This window comes from Pristiophorus japonicus, chromosome 9 (genome assembly GCF_044704955.1).
Source record: "Pristiophorus japonicus isolate sPriJap1 chromosome 9, sPriJap1.hap1, whole genome shotgun sequence".
In the NCBI taxonomy this organism is placed as follows: Eukaryota; Metazoa; Chordata; class Chondrichthyes; family Pristiophoridae; genus Pristiophorus; species Pristiophorus japonicus.
Genome location: NC_091985.1, coordinates 127,748,752 through 127,773,372, shown reverse-complemented (window position 1 = coordinate 127,773,372; position 24,621 = coordinate 127,748,752). Strand labels below are relative to the sequence as shown.

The 24,621-nt window shown below is 44.9% G+C and overlaps 1 protein-coding gene across 4 annotated transcripts in view; it reads left to right on the top strand.

Annotated features, from left to right (window-relative positions):
• The window catches only part of macrod2 (mono-ADP ribosylhydrolase 2), a 1,460,169-nt gene that overhangs the window by 64,427 nt on the left and 1,371,121 nt on the right, over positions 1 to 24,621 (top strand). The gene's annotated exons all lie outside the window — the stretch shown is intronic.

The window sequence follows — 24,621 nt, the reverse complement described above, 5'->3', positions numbered from 1 at the left end:
AGGACTTCATCTAACTCCTTTTTGAATATATTTAGTGAATTGGCCTCAACAACTTTCTGTGGTAGAGAATTCCACAGGTTCACTACTCTCCGGGTGAAGAAGTTCCTCCTCATCTCGGTCCTAAATGGCTTACCCCTTATCCTTAGACTGTGTCCCCTGGTTTTGGACTTCCCCAACATTGGGAACATTCTTCCTGCATCTAACCTGTCTAAACCCGTCAGAATTTTAAACGATTCTATGAGGTCCCCTCTCATTCTTCTGAACTCCAGTGAATACAAGCCCAGTTGATCCAGTCTTTCTTGATAGGTCAGTCCCGCCATCCCGGGAATCGGTCTGGTGAACCTTCGCTGCACTCCCTCAATAGCAAGAATGTCCTTCCTCAGGTTAGGAGACCAAAACTGAACACAATACTCCAGGTGTGGCCTCACCAAGGCCCTGTACAACTGTAGCAACACCTCCCTGCCCCTGTACTCAAATCCCCTCGCTATGAAGGCCAACATGCCATTTGCTTTCTTAACCGCCTGCTGTACCTGCATGCCATCCTTCAATGACTGATGTACCATGACACCCAGGTCTCTTTGCACCTCCCCTTTTCCTAATCTGTCACCATTCAGATAATAGTCTGTCTCTCTGTTTTTACCACCAAAGTGGATAACCTCACATTTATCCACATTATACTTCATCTGTCATGCATTTGCCCACTCACCTAACCTATCCAAGTCGCTCTGCAGCCTCATAGCATCCTCCTCGCAGCTCACACTGCCACCCAACTTAGTGTCATCCGCAAATTTGGAGATACTACATTTAATCCCCTCGTCTAAATCATTAATGTACAGTGTAAACAGCTGGGGCCCCAGCACAGAACCTTGCGGTACCCCACTAGTCACTGCCTGCCATTCTGAAAAGGGGGAAATAATCATCAAAAAGAAAGCATCTCCATTTTTTTCAAATGAGCAGCACAGCAATGTTATGCTCACCAAAGGATTGACCTTTCTCATGTCCCTCCAGACTTCTGCTCCATTCTGTCGTGGAGAGCGTGGAAATGCAAACTATTTCCAGTGCTCCTTCATGCAATCTTCTGTGCAGCTAACATCATTCTTGCATCCTTCGCGGTTAAAAGTATTGAGGCGAGTGAACTTCCTTACATAGTATTACAATGTATTTACAGCACAGAAATAGGCCATTCGGCCCAACTGGTCATGCCAGTGTTTATGCTCCACATGAGTCTCCTCCCCTCCCTCTTCATCTTACCCCATCAACATCCCTGCTATTCCTTTCACCCTCATGTTTATCTAGCTTCCCTTTAAATGCATCAATGCGATTCACCTCATGTGGCAGGCAGTTCCACATTCTAATCACCCTTTGGGTAAAGAAGTTTCTCCAGAATTCCCTGTTGGATTTATTAATGACTATCTTATATTTATGGCCCCTAGTTCTGGTCTCGCCTGTAAGTGGAAATATCTTCTCTATGTCTTATCGCAGATAAGGCCATCTCTGACCATTTCTTCATATCGCTCTCCACCCACATCCCCCTTTCCCCCGCCCCCACCAACCCAACCTCTTTCTGTGTCTGTCCCTGGAAAAAAAAACTCTCTCAACTCTCTCATAATTGCACTTGTAAACCCCCTACTGTCTAGCCTTTGGCCCTCCATTCACCATGACATCTCTACAGCTACCGATCTGCTCAATTACACCCTCACCACCACCTTCGATGCCCTAGTCCCTGTTAAAATAATTACTCTCTCTTTCCCTGGCTATTACCCCCGGTATAGCCCTGATCTTCGCTCCCTTATGTCCAAGGGACGTAGACTTCAATGGATATGGCGGACAACTGGTTTAGCCATTCTCCGCCAGATCAGGTCGGACCACAAAGTACTATCGGGTCCTGCTCTCGTCTGCCAAAGTTGCTCACTATTCCAGAATTATTCTGGAATGTGAAGATAAATCCCGGCTTCTACTCTCCACTGTTAACTGTCTTTTTAAAACCCTCTCCCCAGTCTCCATCCTCACCTCCGACAATGTGTGAGGAGCTCATGGATTTCTTTGTCTCCAAGAATGAAACCATCTGTTCAGCTGCCTCTGCCTCTTCCTTTCTTTCCTCTAGCCCACCGGGCCAAACTTCCTCGAAGGGAGCCCTGACCTCAGATCTTTCTACAGTTTCTCTCCAATCTCCCCTCATGACCTTTCTGAGCTCATCCTGTCCATGAGACCCACTTCGCTCCTTTGACCCTATTCCCACCAAACTGCTGACCACCCAACTTCCTTTTCTGGTTCCCATGTTAGCTGACATTGTTAACGATTCACTCTCCTCAGGTAGTGTCCCCTTCTCCCTCAAACCTGCTGTCATCACTTCTTTCCTCAAAAAACCAACCCTCGATCTCTCCGTCCTTGCAAACTACCGCCCCATCTCCAACCTCCCTTTCCTCTCCAAAGTCCTTGAACTTATTGTCACCTCCCACATCCGTGCCCATCTTTCCCGCAATTCCATGTTCGGATCCCTCCAATCCGGTTTCCGCGCCTGTCACAGTACCGAAACAGCTCTCATCAAAGTCACAAATGACATCCTTTGTGACTGTGATAAAGGCAAACTATCCCTCCTCATCCTTCTTGATTTGTCTGCAGTCTTTGACACGGTTGACCACTCTATCCTTCTCCAACGCCTCTCCACCATCGTCCAGCTGGGTGGGACTGCACTTGCCTGGTTCCAATCTTATCTAATCGTAGCCAGTGAATCACCTGCAATGATTTCTCTTCACTCCTCCACTTCATTACCTCTGGTGTCCCCCAAGGATCTAGCCTTGGCACCCTCCTATTTCTCATCCACATGTTGCCCCTTGGCGACATCATCCAGAAACACAGCATCAGTTTCCACATGTGCACTGATGACACCGAGCTCTACCTCAATACCACTTCTCTCGACCCCTCCACGGTCTCGAAATAGTCAGACTGCTTGTCCGACATCCAGTTCTGGAGGAGCAGAAATTTTTTCCAATTTAATATTGGGAAGACCGAAGCCATTGTTTTCAGTCCCCGCCACAAACTCCATTTCCTAGCCACTGACTCCATCCCTCTCCCCAACTTCTGTCTGAGGCTGAACCACACTGTTCACAACCTTGGTGTCACATTTGGCCCTGAAATGAGCTATCGACCACATATCTACAGCATAACTAGGGCCACCTATTTTCATCTCTGTAACATCGCCCGTCTCCACCCTTGCCTCAGCTCATCTACTGCTGAAGCCATCATCCATGCCTTTGTTACCTCGAGACTTGACTATTCCAATGCACTCCTGGCTGGCCTCCCACATTCTACCCTATATAAACTAGAGGTGATCCAAAAATTGGCTGCCTGTGTCCTAACTTGCACCAAGTCCTGCTCACCCATCACCCCTGTGCTCGCTGACCTACATTGGCTCCCGGTCAAGCAATGCCTCGAATTCAAAATCCTCATCCTTATTTTCAGATCCCTCCATGGCCTCGCCCCTCCCTATCTCTGTAATCTCCTCCAGCCCCACAACCCCCTCTGAGATGTCTGCGCTCCTCTAATTCTCTCCTGCTGAGCATCCCTGATTATAATCGCTCCACCATTGATGGCTGTGCCTTCATCTGCCTAGGCCCTAAGCTCTGCAATTCCCTCCCTCAACCTCTCCGCCTCTCTACCTCTCTCTCCTTTAAGATGCTTCTTAAAACCTACCTTTTTGACTAAGCTTTTGGCCATCTGTCCGAATAGTTCATATTTGGTTTGGTGTAAAATTTTGTTTGATAATTGCTCCTGTGGCCTTGGGCTGTTTTACTACATTAAAGGCTCTATATAAATGCAAGTTGTTATTGTAAAATGCACACTTTCCATCAGGCCACAGAGCTACCATAAACAGCAGAAAGCAAGAGGGGCAACTCAAGCTAATACACCAACTGTACTGGACCCATAAAACCCCATGCATTCTAATCTTGCTAGATGTTTACTGGATGGACAGCCTCACCTCTGCACAAGTTTCAGGTCATGCATCTGCATTCAACGATTCTGCATGTTGACCCATGAGGCCACAAAGATCATGACTTGTCTCCGTCACTGGGGACCCTACCTTAGGCCTGCTGGGCTTACCGACCATAGTGTAGCGCATTTTATAGCGCACGAAGTTCTTGCTGCAAATTACAAGAAATTGCATCTCCCATTATGATGGAGTGCAACTAACATTGGATAGTAGATTTAAAGGACAAATACAGATTGGCCTGTCTCCACTTGGCATTCCAGTAGCAGCTAGCAGTGTACAGCCGCCTCTTGAAGATTTGTGCAGCGTGACCACTTCCTTCCCTGGAAGCAGAATAACAAAGGCAATGGAAATAAATCAATGGCTGCTCACTGCCTGAACTAGGATAGGCACATGATGACAGCTGGCAAGACTGCTGCTCGAGGCAGACAGCACTATGACCCTTTCATTCATTCAAACTCCCAAGTACAAAAACAAAACGCATTACTTCGACCCATAACGACAAATTAACCCCAAACATGCATATTGTTATCTTTCAAGCTCCTCAAGTACCTGTACTATAAACCCAAAATATATGCATGTTTATAACATTTTATTAAAAAAGCCCTACTGTAAGGAATTTATGACCTATCCTAAAGCTGACCAATTATAGTTGGAGGTTTTTAAAAAAAAATCTTGGTACAAAATTCCATCTTGAATTTTGAAACATTCTGTCTCTCAGTTGCAGCTTCAGAGCCAAAACTCCACCTCTATTTCCTCTCTCTCTCTCATCTCTACCTCTCTCTCTCATATACAGATATAATGTGTGTGTGTTATATATCTATATTTGAAAGAAAAACATTTTTTGTAAATGAAGTGTAATGTTGGTAATTGAAAATTGAGGTGTCACCCTTGAAATGAGTTGAAGAGTCAGGAAGGTTAACGAGGACACTCGATGAGCTCCAAAATGATACTGGTATGCAAGGGAACCATTTCCAATGCCAACACATTCTGAGGTAGATTTTTGTCTTCACTGCCTGTGCGGTAACCTGCTGGAGCGAATCACTCGTTCTTTATAGAACACCCCTGATTTTGAAATGAATGGACTGAAAGTCAGGCGGATTTTTTTATAAAGGCAGATAATCTGCCAGATTACTGCCCAGGCAATGAAGACAAAAATCTCTCCCACTGTATTTTGTATGGTAAATCTGCTTCTGCAAGCAGTGTTGGTATCACTTGATTAATTGAGATATCTTTATTTCTTGTAATAATCCAATTATTTTATAGTGTTCAATCCCCACACTATTACATAAATTAAGAATGCCCTAATTAAAACCTGTATTTAAGATGGACGGTTTAGAATAGACAAAGGATACCACACAATGCCAGTCAAACTATACCACTAGATGGCATACAAACCAACACTGAAATTGGGAATACAAAAGCACGATAGTTATTTGATTATAATTTAATGTTGTAAAATATCACATTAATCTGGAAAATCCTGATCCTGAGATTTTTTGTGTGTGTAGTATTTGATTTAATTACACTTGGTAAAATTATACACAAGAAGGGATAGCAAAATAACAAAAACGTGATTTTCCTTCTAAAGCCTGCAGCATTCTTTAAGAGACAAAAAGCCTGGATGTTTGGACTGCAAGTAATTTTAATGTCTATCGAAAATGTTGCTCTAGGAATAAGAGTACTTTTGCAAATCGTAATTCAATCCTTGCATTAGATTGCACGTAAGTGTACGGCAACAGTAAAAGGGCACTAAAAAACTGTAATTTAGCTTATTAACCTTCTAATCCTTTCATGGCCTCACCCCTGCTTTCCTTTTCAATTTCAGACAGCGACCTCAGAACGCTGAGTTCCTCTGACTCTGACTTTTTGTGCAGACCCCTACCATTTGCCCCACCATTGGTAGCCGTGCTTAGACAGTATGCTCTGGAAATCCCTCCCCGAAGCTCCTCCACCTCGCTCTTCTCCTGGAGGACCCTCTTTAAAACATGTCTCTTTAACCAAGCCCGTCCTATTTTCTCCTTGTACTTGCTGTCCACATTTCTGATTATGCCTTTGTGACGAACCTTTGGATGTTTATCTACGTTAAAGGCACTATATAAATGCAAGCTGTTTTACTGAAACTCACCAAACATACTTGAGCAGATCATTCTACCTGAAGTTATCGGCCATTTCCCATATCTCGGCAACCTCTTATCAACAAAGGCAGACATTGATGCGGAGATTTAACATCGCCGCCAGTGCAGCCTTCGGCCGTCTGAGGAAAAGAGTGTTTGAAGACCAGGCCCTCAAATCTACCACCAAGCTCATGGTCTACAGGGCTGTAGTAATACCCGCCCTCCAGTATGGATCTGAGGCATGGACGATGTATAGAAGGCACCTGGCGATATATCACCAACGATATCTCCGCAAGATCCTGCAAATCCCCTGGGAGGGCAGGCGCACCAACATCAGTGTCCTCGACCAGGCTAACATCCCTAGTATTGAAGCACTGACCACACTTGATCAGCTTCGCTGGGCAGGCCACATAGTACGCATGCCAGATACGAGACTCCCTAAGCAAATGCTTTATGCGGAGCTCCTTCATGGTAAACGAGCCAAAGGAGGACAGCGGAAACGTTATAAGGACACCCTCAAAGCCTCCCTGGTAAAGTGCGACATCACCACTGACACCTGGGAGACCCTGGCCGAAGACCGCCCGAGGTGGAGAAAGTACATCCGGGAGGGCGTCAAGCTCTTCGAGTCCCAACGCAAGGAGCATGAAGAGGCCAGGCGCAGGCAGTGGAAGGAGCGCGCGGCAAACCAGCCCCACCGACCTCTTCCCTCGACGTTCGTATCGGACAGTTCAGCCATCAAAGAACTCACTTTGGGAGTGGAAGTAAGTCTTCCTCAATTCTGAGGGACTGCCTATGATGATGATCGGCTGCAAAATCAAACTTCTTTGTAGTCTGTACCTAACTGCTATTAACAACTGAATCATACAATAGAATCATAGAATGGTTACAGCACAGAAGGAGGCCATTTGGCCTGTCGAACCCCTGCCGACTTGCTGCAAGAGTAACTCAGCAAGTTCTACTCCCCCGCTCTTTCCCTGTAGCTCTGCAATTTTTTTTCCTTCAGGTACTAATCCAATTCCCTTTTGAAAGCCATGATCGAGTCTACCTCCACCATCTTTTCAGGCAGTGCATTCGAGATCCTAACCACTCGCTGTATAAAATAGATTTTCCTCATATTGGCATTGGTTCTTTTGCCAATCACCTTAAATCTGTGTCCTCTGGCTCTCGACCCTGCCGACAGTGGGAACAGCTTCTCTCTATCGACTTTGTCTCGACCAATTACATTTTTGAACATCTCTATCAGGTCTCCTCTCAATCTTCTCTGCTCCAAGGAGAACCACCCCAGCTTATCTAGTCTGTTCAGGTAACTGAAGTTCCTCATCCCTGAAACCATTCTCATAAATCATTCCTGCACCCTCGCTAAGGTCTTCACATCCTTCCAAAAGTGTGATGCCTAGAATTGGACACAATTCTCCAGTTGAGACCGAACCAGTGTTTTAAAAAAGGTTCATCATAGCTTCCTTTTGTACTCTTTGCCTCCATTTATGAAGCCCAGGATCCCGTAGGCATTTTTAATCGCTTTCTCAGCCTGCTCGACCACCTTCAACAATTGGAGCACATATACCCCGAGGTCTCTCTGTTCATGCACACCCTTTATGATTTTACCCTTCAGTTTATATTGCCTCTCCATGTTCTTTCGACCACAATGTATCACTTCACACTTTTCTGCGTTAAATTTCATCTGCCAAGTGTCCGCCCGTTTCACCAGCCTGTCTGTCTTCTTGAAGTCTATTACTATCCTCCTCACTGTTCACTATACTTCCAAGTTTTGTGTCATCTGCAAATGTTGAAATGTTGACATCCAAGTCCAAGACATTAATTCATATTAAGAAAAGCAGTAGACCTAGTATTGACCCCTAGGGAACACCACTATATACATTCCTCTAGTCTGAAAAACAACCGGTCACCACTACTATTTGTTGCCATCCAGTGTCACCACTACCTCCTCTTTTACGATGACTTTGGCAGCATCTTCTTCCTTGGTGAAGACCGATGCAAAAGTAGTCATTTAGTACTTCAGCATGGCCCTCTGCCTCCATGCGTAGGTTTCCTCTTTGGTCCTAATCAGCCCCACCCCTCTTACTACCTGTTTACTATTTATATGCCTATAGCAGACTTTTGAATTCTCTTTTATGTTAGCTGCCAATCTATTCTCATACTCTCTCTCTTTGCCCCTCTTATTTCCTTTTTCACTTCCTCTCTGAACTTTCTATTTTCAGTCTGATTCTCACTTGTATTGTCAACCTTGCATCTGTCAAGCATGCTATTTTTCTGCTTCATCTTACTCTCTGTCTCTTTCATCATTCAGGGAGCTCTGACTTTGGATGCCCTACCTTTTCCCCTCATGGGACTGTACCTTGATTGTATCCAAACCATCTCCTCTTTAAAGGCAGCCCATTGTTCGATTACAGTTTTGCCTGCCAATCTTTGATTCCAATTTACCCAGGCCAGATCCATTCTCATCCCACTGAAATTGGCTTTCCTCCAATTAAGTATTTTTACTCTAGATTGTTCACTGTCCTTTTCTGTCCACTAATCTAAACCTTATGGTACTATGATCACTGTTCCCTAAATGTTCTCCAACTGACACTTGCTCCACTTGACCCACCTCATTCCCCAGAACCAGATCCAGCAATGCCTCCTTCCTCATTGGGCCGAAAACGTATTGATCAAGAAAGTTCTCCTGCACACACTACAGAAATTCTTCCACCTCTCTGCCCTTTACATTATTACTATCCCTGTCTATATTGGGATAGTTGAAGTCCCCCATTATCACTACTCTATAGTTCTTGCACCTCCCTGTAATCTCCCTGCAAATTTGCTCCTCCATATCTTTCCCAGTATTTGGTGGCCTTTAGAATACACCCAGTAGTGTAATGGCACTTCTATTATTTCTTAACTCTGTCTTTAACATCAACAGGGCATCCTCCCTCTCCAGCACTAACATTTTCCTTAACCAATACTGCCACCCCACCTCATTTCTTTCTTTCCTGAACACTTTATATCCAGGAGTGTTTAATAACCATTCCTACCCTTTTTTGAGCCAGATCTCCATTATCGCCACAACATCATATTCCCATGTGGCTATTTGCACCTGCAGCTCAACAATCTTATTTACCACACTGTGTGTTCACACACATGCACTGTAAACCTATCTTAGACCTTGTATTCTCTCTTAGTCTGACCCAACTTAATACCTTACTGCTTCTTAATCTAGTGCTATCTGTCTCTCCTAATCCTGTGTGCACTTTGTTTATGCCTTCTAATGCAATATCCTGGTGCCTGTCTCCCTGCCAAATTAGTTTAAACCCTCCCCAATAACCTCCTACAACCCTATAACTACCTCAGAACTCTGCGTTAGCCTGACTCTGACCTTTTGTGCACACCACCAATCCTTTGCCCGACCATTGGTGTGCGTGCAACATTTTCTATAGATGGCAAAATTAATGAACAACTGACTGCTTCATTATCCTCCGATAGTGAAGCAGTCCATGCCTGCATGCAGCAGGAACTGCTTGGGCTGATCAGTGATAAGTAACAGACGTGCCACACAAGTGCCAGGCAATGACAATCTCCAACATAAGTGAGTCTAACCACGCCTGCTTGACATTCAGTGACATTACCATCATCAAATCCCCCACCATCAACATTCCGGGGGGTCACCATTGACCAGAAATGTAACTGCAGCAACCACATAAATACTGTGGCTACAACAGCAGGTCAGAGGCTGGGTATTCGGAGGCGAGTGACTCAACACCTGACTCCCCAAAGCCTTTCTACTACCTATGAGGCACAGGTAAGGAGTGTGATGGAATATTCTCCACGCGCTTAGATGAGTGCAGCTCCAACAACACTCCACACCATCCAGGAACAAGCAGTCTGCTAGTTCGGCACCCCATCCACCATCTTAGACATTCATTCCCCCTATCACTGGTGCACCGTGGCTGCAGTCTGTACCATCTGCAAGATACACTGCATCAACTCGCCAAGGCTTCTTGGACAGCATCTCCCAACCCGTGACCTCGACCACTTAGAAAAACAAAGGCAGCAGGCGCATGGGAACACCACCACCATCCTGACTTGGAATTATATTGCCGCTCCTTCATCGTCGTCTGGTCAAAATCCTGGAACTCCCTCCCCAACAGCACTGTGGTAGCATCTTCACCACATGGACTGCAGTGGTTCAATAAGGCGGCTCACCACCACCTTCTCGAGGCCAATTAGGGATGGACAATAAATGCTGGCTTAGCCAGCGATGCCCACATCCTGTGAATGAATAAATTTTAAAAAAAAGAAACCTGTGGTGCAGGACTGAGATTGTTGTGATTACTGAAAAATAAGCTTAATCAGATGTTGTAGTGATGGCAGATAGAGGTTTCAAAAACAAGCAGATTGTAAGAAGAAGGAAAGATAGGAGGAGGTAAGCAGTTCCAAAACTTGAAGTTTTGGTACAGAATTAATTAAGAGTAGAGGATGGTGTAATGAGTCTTAAATTTAACAAATTGAGGATGCAGGAGGGTGTAGGCCATTTATTTGGAGCTTGGACGGAACAAGAGAAGATGATTCCGAGAGATTGCAGACTAGAGGTGAGAGAACAGATGCCTATCATATGGCAAAACATTTTCTTGCATCCTTAGCTGGAATATTGTATCAGCTTTGGTAGCGGCATTCAAGTCTTGGATGAAATTGAGCATCAAGAGAATTGCTGATGGGAAAGTAATTATTTGGTGTGGGAGGACTGGGAGTGGAGACATTAACGCTAAGAGACAGTAGGTCTTGCAAGAGACACAAAGAAACTGTCTTTGAAGAATTGAAAGAAACAAGATTTTTGTTTTGATTAATTGCTCCATCAAAGGGCATAGAAGAGATGCAGTTGTCGTGATTTAATAGCTCTACTGATAAATGCGCTAAGATTATGCATTCTGAAGGAAATTGATAAACACAAAGTGAACGACTCAACAAAAGTGGGAGTGTGATTAAATAATAAGCAGATATTGAGAAAGAACAAAGTCCAGGGCTCCCCCAGGTCAGAGTTAGAGGGTGGATCATCACCAACTGTGATTTGAAATTTAACTAGATTGCTGTAATTTACGATTGAGTTGTTAAGGAGCCCATGGTACCAAACAGTTTGGAGATGTCCAAAGTAATGATAAATGAGTCACTGAAGTTAGAAAAACAGAGTTTCAGAGATGCATAACTTGTGGGAAATCATCACGAATGAAATGGCTATGTCAAAAACCATATTGGTGATCATGAATTAGCTTGGAACATTCAATATGATGGATAATTCAAGAGTTAATAGCAGCTTCCATAACTTTAGTAGATGACAATGTGAGCCAGCATGACTCATTTGGCAGCACTCTTGCATCCGTTCAGAAGGATGTGGATTTTAGCCCCATTCTGACTGAGTACATAATCTAACCTAACCCTTTAATACAGTATTGAAGGAGTACTGCATTGTTAGATGTTATCCTTCAGATGAGATATTAAGCCAAGACTCCATCTACCTGTCCTTGTAGGTCTCAGATGTTAAAATTCTCAGCAGTGATGGTAGGTGAGTAGGGATTTTTCCTGGCCAATATTGATCCCTTAACCATAAGCCAATTAACAGCTTTGTTCCATTGCTGTTGTGTTGCTCAAAATGGTGGCTGCACATGTCGATATAACAGTCATTGCAATTCAGAATTAAATTATAATAAAAAGAAAGCTTTGAGATATTTCTGATAGACGAAATAAGGCACTATGTAAACCTTTCAATATGGCAGTTGGATGGGGAGGAGAAGAGCAATTTTATTTTGAGATAGGATGATCACAAGCACATTTCCAACGGGAGGAAAGATGAATTGGGTGCAGGAGAAACTGATGAGATTGAATCATACAGCACAATCATACAGAATGGTACCAGGAATGAGTGACTTCAGGTCCGTAGAGAGACTGGAGAAGCTGGGATTGTTCTCCTTCAGAGCAGATTTAATTGAAGTGTTCAAAATTATGAAGGGTTTTGTTCGAGTAAATAGGAGAAACTATTTCCACTGGCAGGGGGTCGGTAAGCAGAAGAGACAGAGTTAAGATAATTGGCAAAAGAACCAGACGGGAGATGGGGAGAAATTATTTTTATGCAGCGATTTATGATGATCTGGAATGCGCTGCCTGAAAGGGTGGTGGAAGCAGATTCAACAGTAACTTTCCAAAGGGAATTGGATATATACCTGAAAAGGAAAATAAATTGCAGGGCTGAGTAAAGAGCAGGGGAATGGGACTAATTGGATAGCTCTTTCAAAGAGCCGGCACAGGCACGGTGGACTGAATGGCTTCCTTTTGTATTCAAAGATTCTATCTGATTATTGTTATTTAAGATAACGGGGGGAAAATTGCAGGCGGATGCTTCCTTCGAGCGAACTCTTCCGTCCAGAAATGTTTTTACGACAATACCTGGTGGCCCCGGAGGAACGTAGGATTGCGGTCGGAGGCCTAGTTTTGCAGTCCAGCATACAGGAACATGTCTTCCAGGTACGTATTCATATCCTGGGATCACGTGGGCCAGGACCAGCAATGAACATGGAGTATGCTTATTGATAATACAGGTTGAACCTCTCTCATCCGGGACTCCCTTATCCGGCACCACCCCTCGTCCGGGACCATTCCCGGGTGGCGCATGCGCAGAAAGCGACCGTCAAAATCCTACTCACCAATATAATCTTTCTCCTCAATCAGCTGCCACCTCCTCGTCGCCCTGCTGGAACTCCTGCAGCCACAGTCCTCAGGCCGGCTGCTCCTCCCCACAGCGCTCCCTCCAGGGGGGGTGGGGGGTTAGGCTGGCTCTTCTGGGCCCGCCGGCTCTTTGAGGACCCCTGCACACTGCTTGGCTGACTGACTGACTGACTGTCGGTCCAGCCAATCAGCGCACATACATACTTACCCTAGCAACAGCACTTAAAGGCGCAATCCACCCAAATACGTGACCACCCCTCATCCGGCAAAATCCCTCGTTCGGGACAGGCCAGGTCTCGAGACTGCCGGATAAGGGAGATTCAACCTGTAATGGGAACTCGTGTCTGTACGAGCTCCCCTTACTATCAATGAGAATACCCCGCAAAAACAAGAAACAACACAATAAATAAAAAAACACCTGACATATTTAAAATTAATTGAAATTGAATGTAATTATATGAAAAAAATTATTTTTATAACTTTTTTTTAATGTGTTTTAATTAATGTGTGTTAAAACTAAACTTACCTTAATGGACATAGTTTTAATATGAAAACTAGTTATTAAATTTAATTTTTCTATGTTTTAAAACTCTTATGCTGGTAAAAGTAGGCTATACGCCTGCTTTTACCAGGCGTAAGAGTTTGAAGGACATTCATTGGGCAAATAGCCCAATCTCTGCCCTGCGGATTCGTGCAATCTGTCAAAAATATTTGCGAGGCTTCTTCGGTTGCGTGTGCACATTGTACGCACTCTGAGAGGCCGCAATTTTTGGCCCAATAGAATTTTGTCACATTTTTAATCTATTCAGAAGGTATTAGCTGCCTTACTCCCAATTGCGAGCTAATAACCGACTCCACTGTTGTACATGAATAATACAAGCTCATCATCTGACCACAAAAACATGATTGCATTCTGTGGGAACTTGTTGTGCGCAAATTTGGTCCCGAGCTGCTCATAATCCCTCAGCAGGACCCCTTTGTTTGTCCTACCTATGTCGTTGGTACCCACGTGGACCATGGCAACTGGATCTTCCCCCTCCCACTCCAAGTTCCTCTCCAGCCCAAAGGAGATGTCTCAACCCTGGCACCAGGTAGGCAACACAGCCTTCGGGACGCATGCTCTTGGCTGAAGAGAACAGTATCTATCCCTCTAATACTGTCCCCTACCACGACAACATTTCTTTTTACTCCCCCCACTTGAATGGCCCCCTGTACCACGGTGCTGTGGTCAGTTTGCTCATCCTCCCTGCAGTCCCTGCTCTTGTCCACACACGGAGCAAGAGCCTCGAACCTGTTGGACAAGAGCAAGGGCTGAGGCTCCCCCATCACTACATCCTGAGTCCCCATACCTTCCTCACTTGTCGTCACATCCTCCTGTCCATGACCATGGATCGAATTTTAATTAATTAATCTAATTGGTGTGACTAGCTCCTGGATTGCAGCGTCCAGGTAACTCTCCCCCTCCCTGACGTGTCGCAGAGTCTGCAGCTCGGACTCCAGCTCATCAACCCAGAGCCGAAGTTCCTCAAACTACAGACACTTACTGCAGATGTGATCGCCGTGGACCTCAATGGGGTCAACCAGCTCCCACATGGATCAGCAGAAACACACCTCCTGCCCTGCCTGTATTTAATTAATTACATTTTTCAGTTTAGTTTTTAATCCCAGCTCTTAATTCAAGCCAATACCCCAAAAAGAGAGAGAAACTCACAACCTATCACTTCTTCTTTCCTGTGGCGTCACACTTTGATTTTGATTCTTTTTATTTCTTATCTTCAGGTGAGTTGGTGCTGTTTGGGCTGGCTCTTTTGAATGCTGCCGCTGGGGTCGGGTCTCGTGCTGCTTGTTGTGCAGAATCAACTCATAGCAAACGCACCCTGATGCCCTTATGTTTTGCAATATACTGTGAGTTGTGACCTAAAATATCCAAGCTGAAGTAATCATCAAGAGCAATTTTTCCATTTTCAAATAAAAATCCAGACCTTGGGGAAAAAAAGACTTGCATTTATATTACGCCTATCATGATCACTGATGGTCCAAAGTGCTTTACAGCCAATGAATTGCTTTTTGAAGTGTAGTCACTGTTGTAATGTAGGAAACATAGCAGCCAATTTGCGCACAGCAGTCTCCCATAAACAGCAATGTGATAATGAGCAGATAATCTGTTTTAGCCACAGTTGAGCCACCTTCCCCTTTTTATTTTACTCCAGACAGGGATGTACAATTGTTGAAGTTCATCCATGTAATCTATAAATGTCTGCCGTTGCCTATCCACTGTCAACCCTTTAAGTATCATTTGCCAGTCTATCCTAACCAATTCACGTCTCATACCATTGAAGTTACCTTTCCTTAAGTTCAGGACCCTAGTCTCTGAATTAACACTGTCACTCTCCATCTTAATAAAGAATCCTACCATATTATGGCCACGCTTCCCTTCGGAGGGGGCCTCGCACAACAAGCTTGCTAATTAGTCCTCTCTCATTACACAACATCCAGTCTAGGATGGCCAGCTCTCGAGTTGGTTCCTCGACATATTGGTCCAGAAAGCCATCTCTAATACACTCCAGAAAATCCTCCTCCACCGCATTGCTACCAACTTGGTTAACCCAATCTATTTGTTGATTAAAGTCGCCCATGATAACTGCTGTACCTTTATTGCACGCATCCCTAATTTCTTGTTTGATGCCATCCCCAACCTCACTACTACTGTTTGGTGGTCTGTACACAACTCCCACAAGCGTTTTCTGCCCTTTGGTATTCTGCAGCTCTACCCATACAGATTCCACATCATCCAAGCTTAATGTCCTTTCTTACTATTGCAGTAATTTCCTCTTTAACCAGCAACGCTACCCCATCTCCTTTTCCTTTCTGTCTATCCTTCCTGAATGTTGAATACTCCTGGATGTTGAGTTCCCAGCCTTGGTCACCCTGGAGCCATGTCTCCGTAATCCCAATTATATCATAATCGTGAATAGCTGCCTGCGCAGTTAATTCATCCACCTTATTACGAATACTCCTTGCATTGAGACACAGAGCCTTCAGGCTTGTCTTTTTAACACTCCTTGTCCCTTTAGAATTTTGCTGTAATGTTGCCTTGGGTTTCTCTGGCCTCCACTGTCACTATTCTCCTTTCTATCGTTTGCTTCTGCCCCCATTTTATTTCCCTCTGTCTCCCTGCGTAGGTTCCCATCCCCCTGCCATATTAGTTTAACCGCTCCCCCTAGGACATTGGTTCTGGTCCTGCCCAGGTGCAGACCGTCCAGTTTGTACTGGTCCCACCTCCCCCAGAACCGGTTCCAATGTCCTAGGAGGAGTTTGAATCCCTTCTTCTTGCACCACTTCTCAAGCCACGTATTCATCTGAGCTATCCTGCGATTCCTACTCTGACTAGCACGTGGCACTGGTAGCAATCCTGAGATTACTACCTTTGAGGTTCTACTTTTTAATTTAACTCCTAGCTCCCTAAATTCAGCTTGTAGGACCTCTACCCGTTTTTTACCTATATCGTTGGTAATATATGCACCATGACAACTGGCTGTTCACCCTCCCCCTTCAGAATGCCCTGCAGCCGCTCCGAGACATCCTTGACCCTTGCACCAGGGAGGCAACATACCATCCTGGAGTCTCGGCTGTGACCACGGAAATGCCTATCTATCCCCCTTACAATAGAATCCCCGATCACTATAGCTCTTCCACTCTTTTTCCTGCCCTCCTGTGCAGCAGAGCCACCCACGGTGCCATGAACTTGGCTGCTGCTGCCTTCCACTGGTGAGCCATCTCCCCCAACAATATCCAAAGCGGTATATCTGTTTTGGAGGGAGATGACCGCAGGGGACTACTGCACTACCTGGTGCAAGGGTCAAGGATGTCTCGGAGCGGCTGCAGGACATTCTGAAGGGGGAGGGTGAACAGCCAGTTGTCGTGGTGTATATAGTACAAATGATATAGGTAAAAAAACGGGATGAGGTCCTACAAGCTGAATTTAGGGGGCTAGGAGTTAAATTTAAAAAGTAGAACCTCAAAGGTAGTAATCTCAGGATTGCTACCAGTGCCACGTGCTAGTCAGAGTAGGAATCGCAGGATAGCGCAGATGAATACGTGGCTTGAGGAGTGGTGCAAGAGGGAGGAATTCAAATTCCTGGGACATTGGAACCGGTTCTGGGGGAGGTGGGACCAGTACAAACTGGACGGTCTGCACCTGGGCAGGACCGGAACCAATGTCCGAGGGGGAGTGTTTGCTCGTGCTGTTGGGGAGGGGTTAAATTAATATGGCAGGGGGATGGGAACCTATGCAGGGAGACAGGGAAGTAGAAACAGGGAAACAGAGGGAAATAAAATGGGGGCAGAAGCAAATGATAGAAAGGAGAATAGTAACAGTGGAGGCCAGAGAAACCCAAGGCAAAAATCAAAAAGGGCCACATTACAGCAAAATTCTAAAGGGACAAAGAGTGTTAAAGAGACAAGCCTGAAGGCTCTGTGCCTCAATGCGAGGAGTATTCGTAATAAGGTGGATGAATTAACTGCGCAGGCAGCTATTAACGATTATGATATAATTGGGATTACGGAGACATGGCTCCAGGGTGACCAAGGCTGGGAACTTAACATCCAGGCGTATTCAACATTCAGGAAGGATAGACAGAAAGGAAAAGGAGGTGGGGTAGCGTTGCTGGTTAAAGAGAAAATTACCGCAATAGTAAGAAAGGACATTAGCTTGGATGATGTGGAATCTGTATGGGTAGAGCTGCGGAATACCAAAGGGCAGAAAACGCTAGTGGGAGTTGTGTACAGACCACCAAACAGTCGAAGTGAGGTTGGGGTTGGCATCAAACAAGAAATTAGAGATGCGTGCAATAAAGGTACAACAGTTATCATGGGCGACTTTAATCTACATATCGATTGGGTTAACCAAGTTGGTAGCAATACGATGGAGGAGGATGTCCTGGAGTGTATTAGTGATGGCTTTCTGGACCAATATGTCGAGAAACCAACTAGAGAGCTGGCCATCCTCATCTTCATAGAATTGAATGTAATATCTCCAAGTTTGCAGATGACACTAAGCTGGGTGGCAGTGTGAGCTATGAGGAGGATGCTAAGAGGCTGCAGGATGACTTGGACAGGTTAGGTGAGTGGGCAAATGCATGGCAGATGCAGTATAATGTGGATAAATGTGAGGTTATCCACTTTGGTGGCAAAAACAGGAAGACAGAATATTATCTGAATGGTGACAGATTAGGAAAAGGGGAGGTGCAGTGAGACCTGGGTGTCATGGTGCATCAGTCATTGAAGTTTGGCATGCAGGTACAGCAGGCGGTGAAGAAGGCAAATGGCATGTTGGCCTTCATAGCTGGAGGATTTGAGTATAGGAGCAGGGAGGTCTTACTGCAGTTGTACAGAGCCTTGGTGAGGCCACACCTGGAATATTGTGTTCAGTTTTGATCCCCTAATCTAAGGAAGGACATTCTTGCTATTGAGGGAGTGCAGCGAAGGTTCACCAGATTGATTCCTGGGATGGCAGGACTGACATGAGTGGAGACTGGATCAACTGGGCTTGTATCCACTAGAGTTTAGAAGAATGAGAGGGGATCTCATAGAAGCATATAAAATTCTGACGGGATTGGACAGGTTAGAGACAGGAAAAATGTTCCCGTTGCTGGGAAGTTCCAGAAGCAGGGGTCAACGTCTCAACAATATGGGATAAGCCATTTAGAACCGAGATGAGGAGAAACTTCTTCACTCAGAGAGTGGTTAACCTGTGGAATTCTCTACCGCAGAAAGTTGTTGAGGCCAGTTCGTTAGATATATTCAAAAGGGAGTTCGATATAGCCTTTACAGCCAAAGGGATCAAGGGGTATGGAGAGAAAGCAGGAAAGGGATACTGAGGTTGAATGATCAGCCATGATTTTATTGAATGGTGGTGCAGGCTCGAAGGGCCAAATGGCCTGCTCCTGCACCTAATTTCTATGTTTAGTGATGTTGGTTGAGGGATAAATATTGGCTCGTATTGGATAACTCCCCTGCTCCTCATCAACATAGTGCCATAGGATATTTTATGTCCACCTGAGATAGCAGGCATCTCTGTTTAACAGCTCGTCCAAAAGATGACACCTCCGACAGTGCAGCGCTTCCTCAGTACTGCAACCTTCTGACTCAGAGGTAAGGAGCCACCGAGTGGATTACTGATGTAATAACAATAAAGGCATGTGCTCGGCACAGTTGTACCCGGGAGCCATGTTGTGCATGTATGTGTGTTTACTTGTCTCAAGATATCACAGAATTAGCGATTTGAGGATGGGATTTTGAATTCCTTAGCTAAAGTTTTTGTTGGCAGATAATCCTGCCAACTGATGGAGGGATTGTTAGACATTCTTCGTTTTGCAGAAAAACTTAAAAATCCAGGGTAAATTTCGAGCACACGTGGCTGAATTGTCGAAGTTGCCAGAGTTCAGAAGGCTGTTCCTGTGAGAATAATAGGGTGCTTGGGTGAGTTCCATCGCAACTGAGAGATTTTCGGAGCATATGTGGAGTGGCTAGAAATGTTTTTCACCGCAAATAGTATCGTCGAATGCCCAGATGATGTAAACCGTAACCAGGTGGTTTTAGAAATGAAAAGAGCTAGTATCTTGACTGAAGCAGGCCCGGAGGTGTATGAAACCCTGAAAAATGTTCTTGTTCCTGCCAAGCCGAAGGACATGCCACTGCAGGAGATTCTAAAGCACGTCAGTCCTGAGCCCCCAGAAATTGTTGAAAGTAATCGTTTTGGAACATGCGATCAATTAAATGATGAGGGTATCAGTGAGTACTTTGTAGCTTGAAAAAAGCTATCGATTCACTGTCATTTTGCAAACTTTCAGGACGGAACTTTGCGTGACTGCTTTGTTTGTGAGTTGAAAAATGAATGTATCAGAAGTAAATTGTTGACAACTCCTAACTTGACTAAATTCCTGGGAGTATCAGTTGGCCATATCCATTGACAGCTATGTCAATGGATATGGCCGACTGATACTCCTGGGAATTTTGTGCCATTTCCAGTTGTCAGACAACCGAGGTGAATCGGCTGCAAGCTCAAAGTACAAAGCAGTTGGGCCCCAAGGCCTCAGCCATTGGCCATGGTAACAGTGCATTGAAGTCGCGCTTTTGGTGCCTGAGACGACACATTGCTCAAAGTTGTCCATATGTGAAGGCAGAATATTTCTATTGTAAGAAAACTGGGCATCTTGCGAAGGCATGCCGACTGAAGAGTAAACCGACTGGCAATGCTCGAAGTAGAAATCGGCAGACACTGCATAGCACTGAAGAGAAGCTGCAGGACGAGTAGTTTCTGGAGATTTACGTCATCAGGAGCATGAAGATATCTAACAGCGATTCGCGAAGTATTGTCATCCAAGTAGACGTTGCAGTAACCAGGATGCCCACAGAAATCGACACAGGTGCATCGATGAGTGTCGTACCGGAATCGCTATATTTTGTTCCATGATTATCGACTAGAGAAATCCAAGATAGAGCTGCGAGGCTGCTCAGGAGAACTAATCCTTGTAGTAGGAAGTACCACTATACCAGTGAAATACAAGGATCAGTATCAGAGCTTGCCTCTCATAGTCGTGGCTGGAGACAAACCTGCCTTGATAGGTGGAAATTGGTTGGGATCACTGAAGCTGGATTAGAATGAGATTTTTCGTATGGAAGTGAAATTTGCTTCGAAAGATGATGTCATCAAGCAGTATCCAAAGGTGTTCCGTGAAACAGACAGTCCGATCCAAAACTTCAAGGTAAGTGTCGGAGTGCAGAAGGATTGCAAGCCATGTCCCGTACCATACGCACTCAAGGAGAAAGTTGAGCAAGAACTCAAACGACTAGAAACTGAGAACATTATCTCTAAGGTAGATCTGAGTAATTGGGCTATACCCATTGTTGTACCTAAATCAGATGGTAACGTAAGATTGTGTGGTGATTATAAAGTAACCGTAAACCAGGTTCTAGAGGATAATCTCCCCAATACATTGCCAAATGTAGAAGATTTGTTCACAGCACTGACAGGTGGTCAGATCTTCTCAAAGTTGGATCTTACAAATGCTGACTTACAACTTGAACTAGATGAGGAGTCCAAGTCATGCTTGACTATAAATACCTAGGCCTATATCAGTTCAATAGGCTACCATTTGGAGTGTATTCCACCCCCGACATATTCCAGGGGGTAATGAACCAAATTTTGCAAGGTATTGAAGGGTTCATGTGTTATTTAGATGGCATACTCATTTCATCCCCAAACAGGAAAATCCATGATGAAGTGTTGAATGAAGTGCTAGAGAAGCACAGAGTACAATTGACTGTTCACAAATATGAGATGTTTCAAAACTCAGTGGAGTACTTGGGGGACAGAGTAGACAAAGATGGTTTACATCCAATTAAGGGAAAGATGGATGCAATCAGAAATGCACCCACTCCCTAGAATGTCTCTGAACTTCAATCATTTTTGGGTCTTTTCAACTATTACGGTAAACTCCTCCCAAATTTGGCTGCAGTGTTATATCCACTGAATGAGCTGTTGAGAAAACAGGTCCCTTGGAAGTGGTCAGAAGAATGCAACACATTCTGAGTGTAAAAGCCAGTTAGTAGAGAGTACCATGTTAGTTCACTATGACGTAGCGAATGAGATCAAGCTCGTGTGTGACACCTCTCCATGCGAATTGGGGCAGTGATCTCTCATGTACTAGATAGTGGGGAGGAGAGACCAATTGCTTTTTTTTCATGCACTTTCAGTGCCAGTGAGCAGAATTATGCACAGATCGAAAGGGAAGCTTTGGCATTGATTTTTGGGATCAAGAAGTTTCACAAATACTTGTTTGGTCATAGGTTTACCATAGTTAGTGACCATAAGCCCCTGATAGCAATCCTCCATCCAAAGTCCCCAGTTCCAACTTTAGCTGCAGCCCGAATGCAGAGATGAGCTTTGATTTTGTCAGCATATACGTATGACATTGAGTACAGATGATTAACATAATGCTGATGCTATGTACAGGTTGCCATCCCCATCACAAGTTACACTGAATAGGGAAGAAGTGTTCTATTTATCATACATTGATGAGCTGCCAGTCACAGCTGGAGATTGGTAGGGCAACCAAACGTGACCCAGTTATGTCAAAGTTGTACGATTACATAGCAAATGGATGACCAAACCAGGTATCCAAGGAAGATACTCATCCATACTTCATTTATTGGAATGAATCATCAGTGGATAAAGATTGGGGCCGAAATTCAGGCCCACCCGAAACCTGGTTTTTGAAGTATTTTCGCCACCGATGAAAAGGATGGGGTCGCCTCTTTCACAAAATTATGCTCTTTGTCGTTTTTTTTGAAGTGGACCATAAGTCTGTCATAGTGGGGCGGTCATTATCATTGGCAGTCCCTCGAAATCAAGGAAGACTTGCTTCCACTCGAAAGGTGAGTTCTTGGGTGACTGAACAGTCCAATACGGGAATTACAGTCTCTTTCACAGGTGGGACAGACAGTTGTTGAAGGAAAGACTCCACATGCTCCTTCTGCCTGCGCCTGATTTCTGCATGCTCTCGACGACAAGACTCGAGGTGCTCAGCGTCCTCCCGGATGCTCTTCCTCCACTTAGGATGGACTTGGGCCAGGAATTCCCAGGTGCCGGTGGGGATGTTGCATTTTATCAAGGAGGCTTGAGGGTGTCCTTTAAATGTTTCCTCTGCCCACCTGGGGCTCGCTTGCCATGTAGGCATGCCGGACACATGTGCTGGTCGAGTGCTTCGATGCTAGGGATGTTGGCCTTGCAGGATCTTGTGGAGACATCGTTGGTGATATTTCTCCAGCGATTTGAGCAGCAGATCGCCAACAAGAGGGGCGGAAGTGGAGGTGGGACGGAGTCATCGCCGCTGTCAATCATCAGCGGAGCAGTAATGACATCATGACGCATGTGCGTCACCACGTCACTCGCCTTCATTTAAAGGGGAGAGCCGCTGTGAGCTCTGCGAACATTTTCGGCCCACTGAGTGATCAGGAAGGGTTTCAGCTGGGCCAGCGGCCTGGCACCCAAGTGGGAGTGCTAGGCTGCCCGTTCACGGCCCGGCCGAACCTGGTGGCATGTTTGGTCGGCCGATCTGGAAGTCGGCAGGCAAAAAAAATAACATGCCGGCCAGGACAGTGGGCCCTCGCCTTTAATGGCCGCCGCGAAGCCAAGTCCCACACATACACAACAAGGTGCACCAGAAAATGTTGCCGGGGGCACCACTTGGCGGATTGTGGATTTTTGAAGCTGAATTTGGTTGGAGGTGCGCCCTTTGATGACGCACTCAGGACCAGTCGGCAGCAGCGGGGCAGAAGTGGGAACTGCCAGAAAATTCACCATGGTGAATTTCGCTAGCAGCGACCATTTGACTGGAAATCGGCGGCCACTGGACTCCACTGCTTGGCCGCCAGCTTTCTGGCAGTAAGAGGCCTTTTTGGGAGGCTGAGTTTCGGCCCCATTGTATCAAGAGTGACTATCCCAAATAGGTTCAGATCCAAATTGTTCGGAGATCTTCATGACCAGCAGCTGGCAATGTGCTTGAATAAGAGTTTTGCACACAGTTACTTATGGTGGCCAGGTTTAGAATAAGAAATAGAGTACATTGTCAGTCAGTATACAAAATGCCAATCGGTGAGCAAGAAAGCACCATTATAGCTATGGAAATAGCCTCGCAGGGTATGGCGAAGGTTACATGTAGATTTTCCTGAGCTAGAAGGACAGCAGTTGTTAATAGTGATAGATAGTCATTCGACGTAGGTAGAGGTGTTTCCGATGCAGATAATAACAAGTAAAACGGCAGACAATTTGCATAGATTGTTTTCTTCATATGACCTCCTCGAAGAAATTGTGTCTGATAATGGGCTGCATTTTGTTCAGCAGAGTTCACAGTTCATGAGCAAAAACGGTGTGAAACATAGCAAAGTTGCACGATACCACCCTGCTTCAAATAGTACAAATTGTCAAACGTGCCCTCATCAAGCAAATATTGGATCCAAATGTGCAAAAAGTCAGTTGTCACTGGCAAATTTTCTGATTACTTATCAGATTACTTATAGAAAACCAGCAGAGTTGTTTCTCAAACGACAGCCATGGACTAGGTTCTCGTTGTTAAAGCCAAATTTGGCACAATCAAGGCAGAATGAGAGTCGTGAGAAGTGTGAAGTTGAACCAGAAGGTTAGAGTGAAGAACAATCACCATAAATGGTTAATGTGGTTGCCAGGAACAGTGGTGAAGTTATTTGGCCCTCTCCCAATTTTGGTCAAGACGTTTGATCATGGAAAGGTTAGGTTTGTTCACATTGATCATATCTTAACTGCAGACGTGAAAGGAGTTGAAAGTTGGGGTGATTTCATTTATTCTGATGAGTCAGATAGTCTTTTTACAAGTAGAGTACCAGTAGCAAATCCTACAGCAGATGTACCAGACACAAGTCCAAAAGAAAGTCAGAATTTAAGTCTGAGTCAGGCAGACAAACAGTCTGAAGTTGTAGAGAGTCCAAATGTAGATCAGGGTCAACCCTTGGAGAAAAACTCTTCCTCACGCTCTGCCTAAAATGAGCCAAAGTCCTTCAACTTGATCAGAAAGTGCTGTTCAAAAAAGAAGATATCCTCTTCGAAACAGAAAACCAGTGCTTAAGTTTAATCTGTAAATATGGAAAATATGTTCATATCTTTTGTTTGTGTTCTTAAGAATTCTTCAGTAGAATTTGGAAACATAAAATGGTTCCATTTGAGAAATGTATACCAAGAATTGTGTATATCATGCAAGTCATGTACAA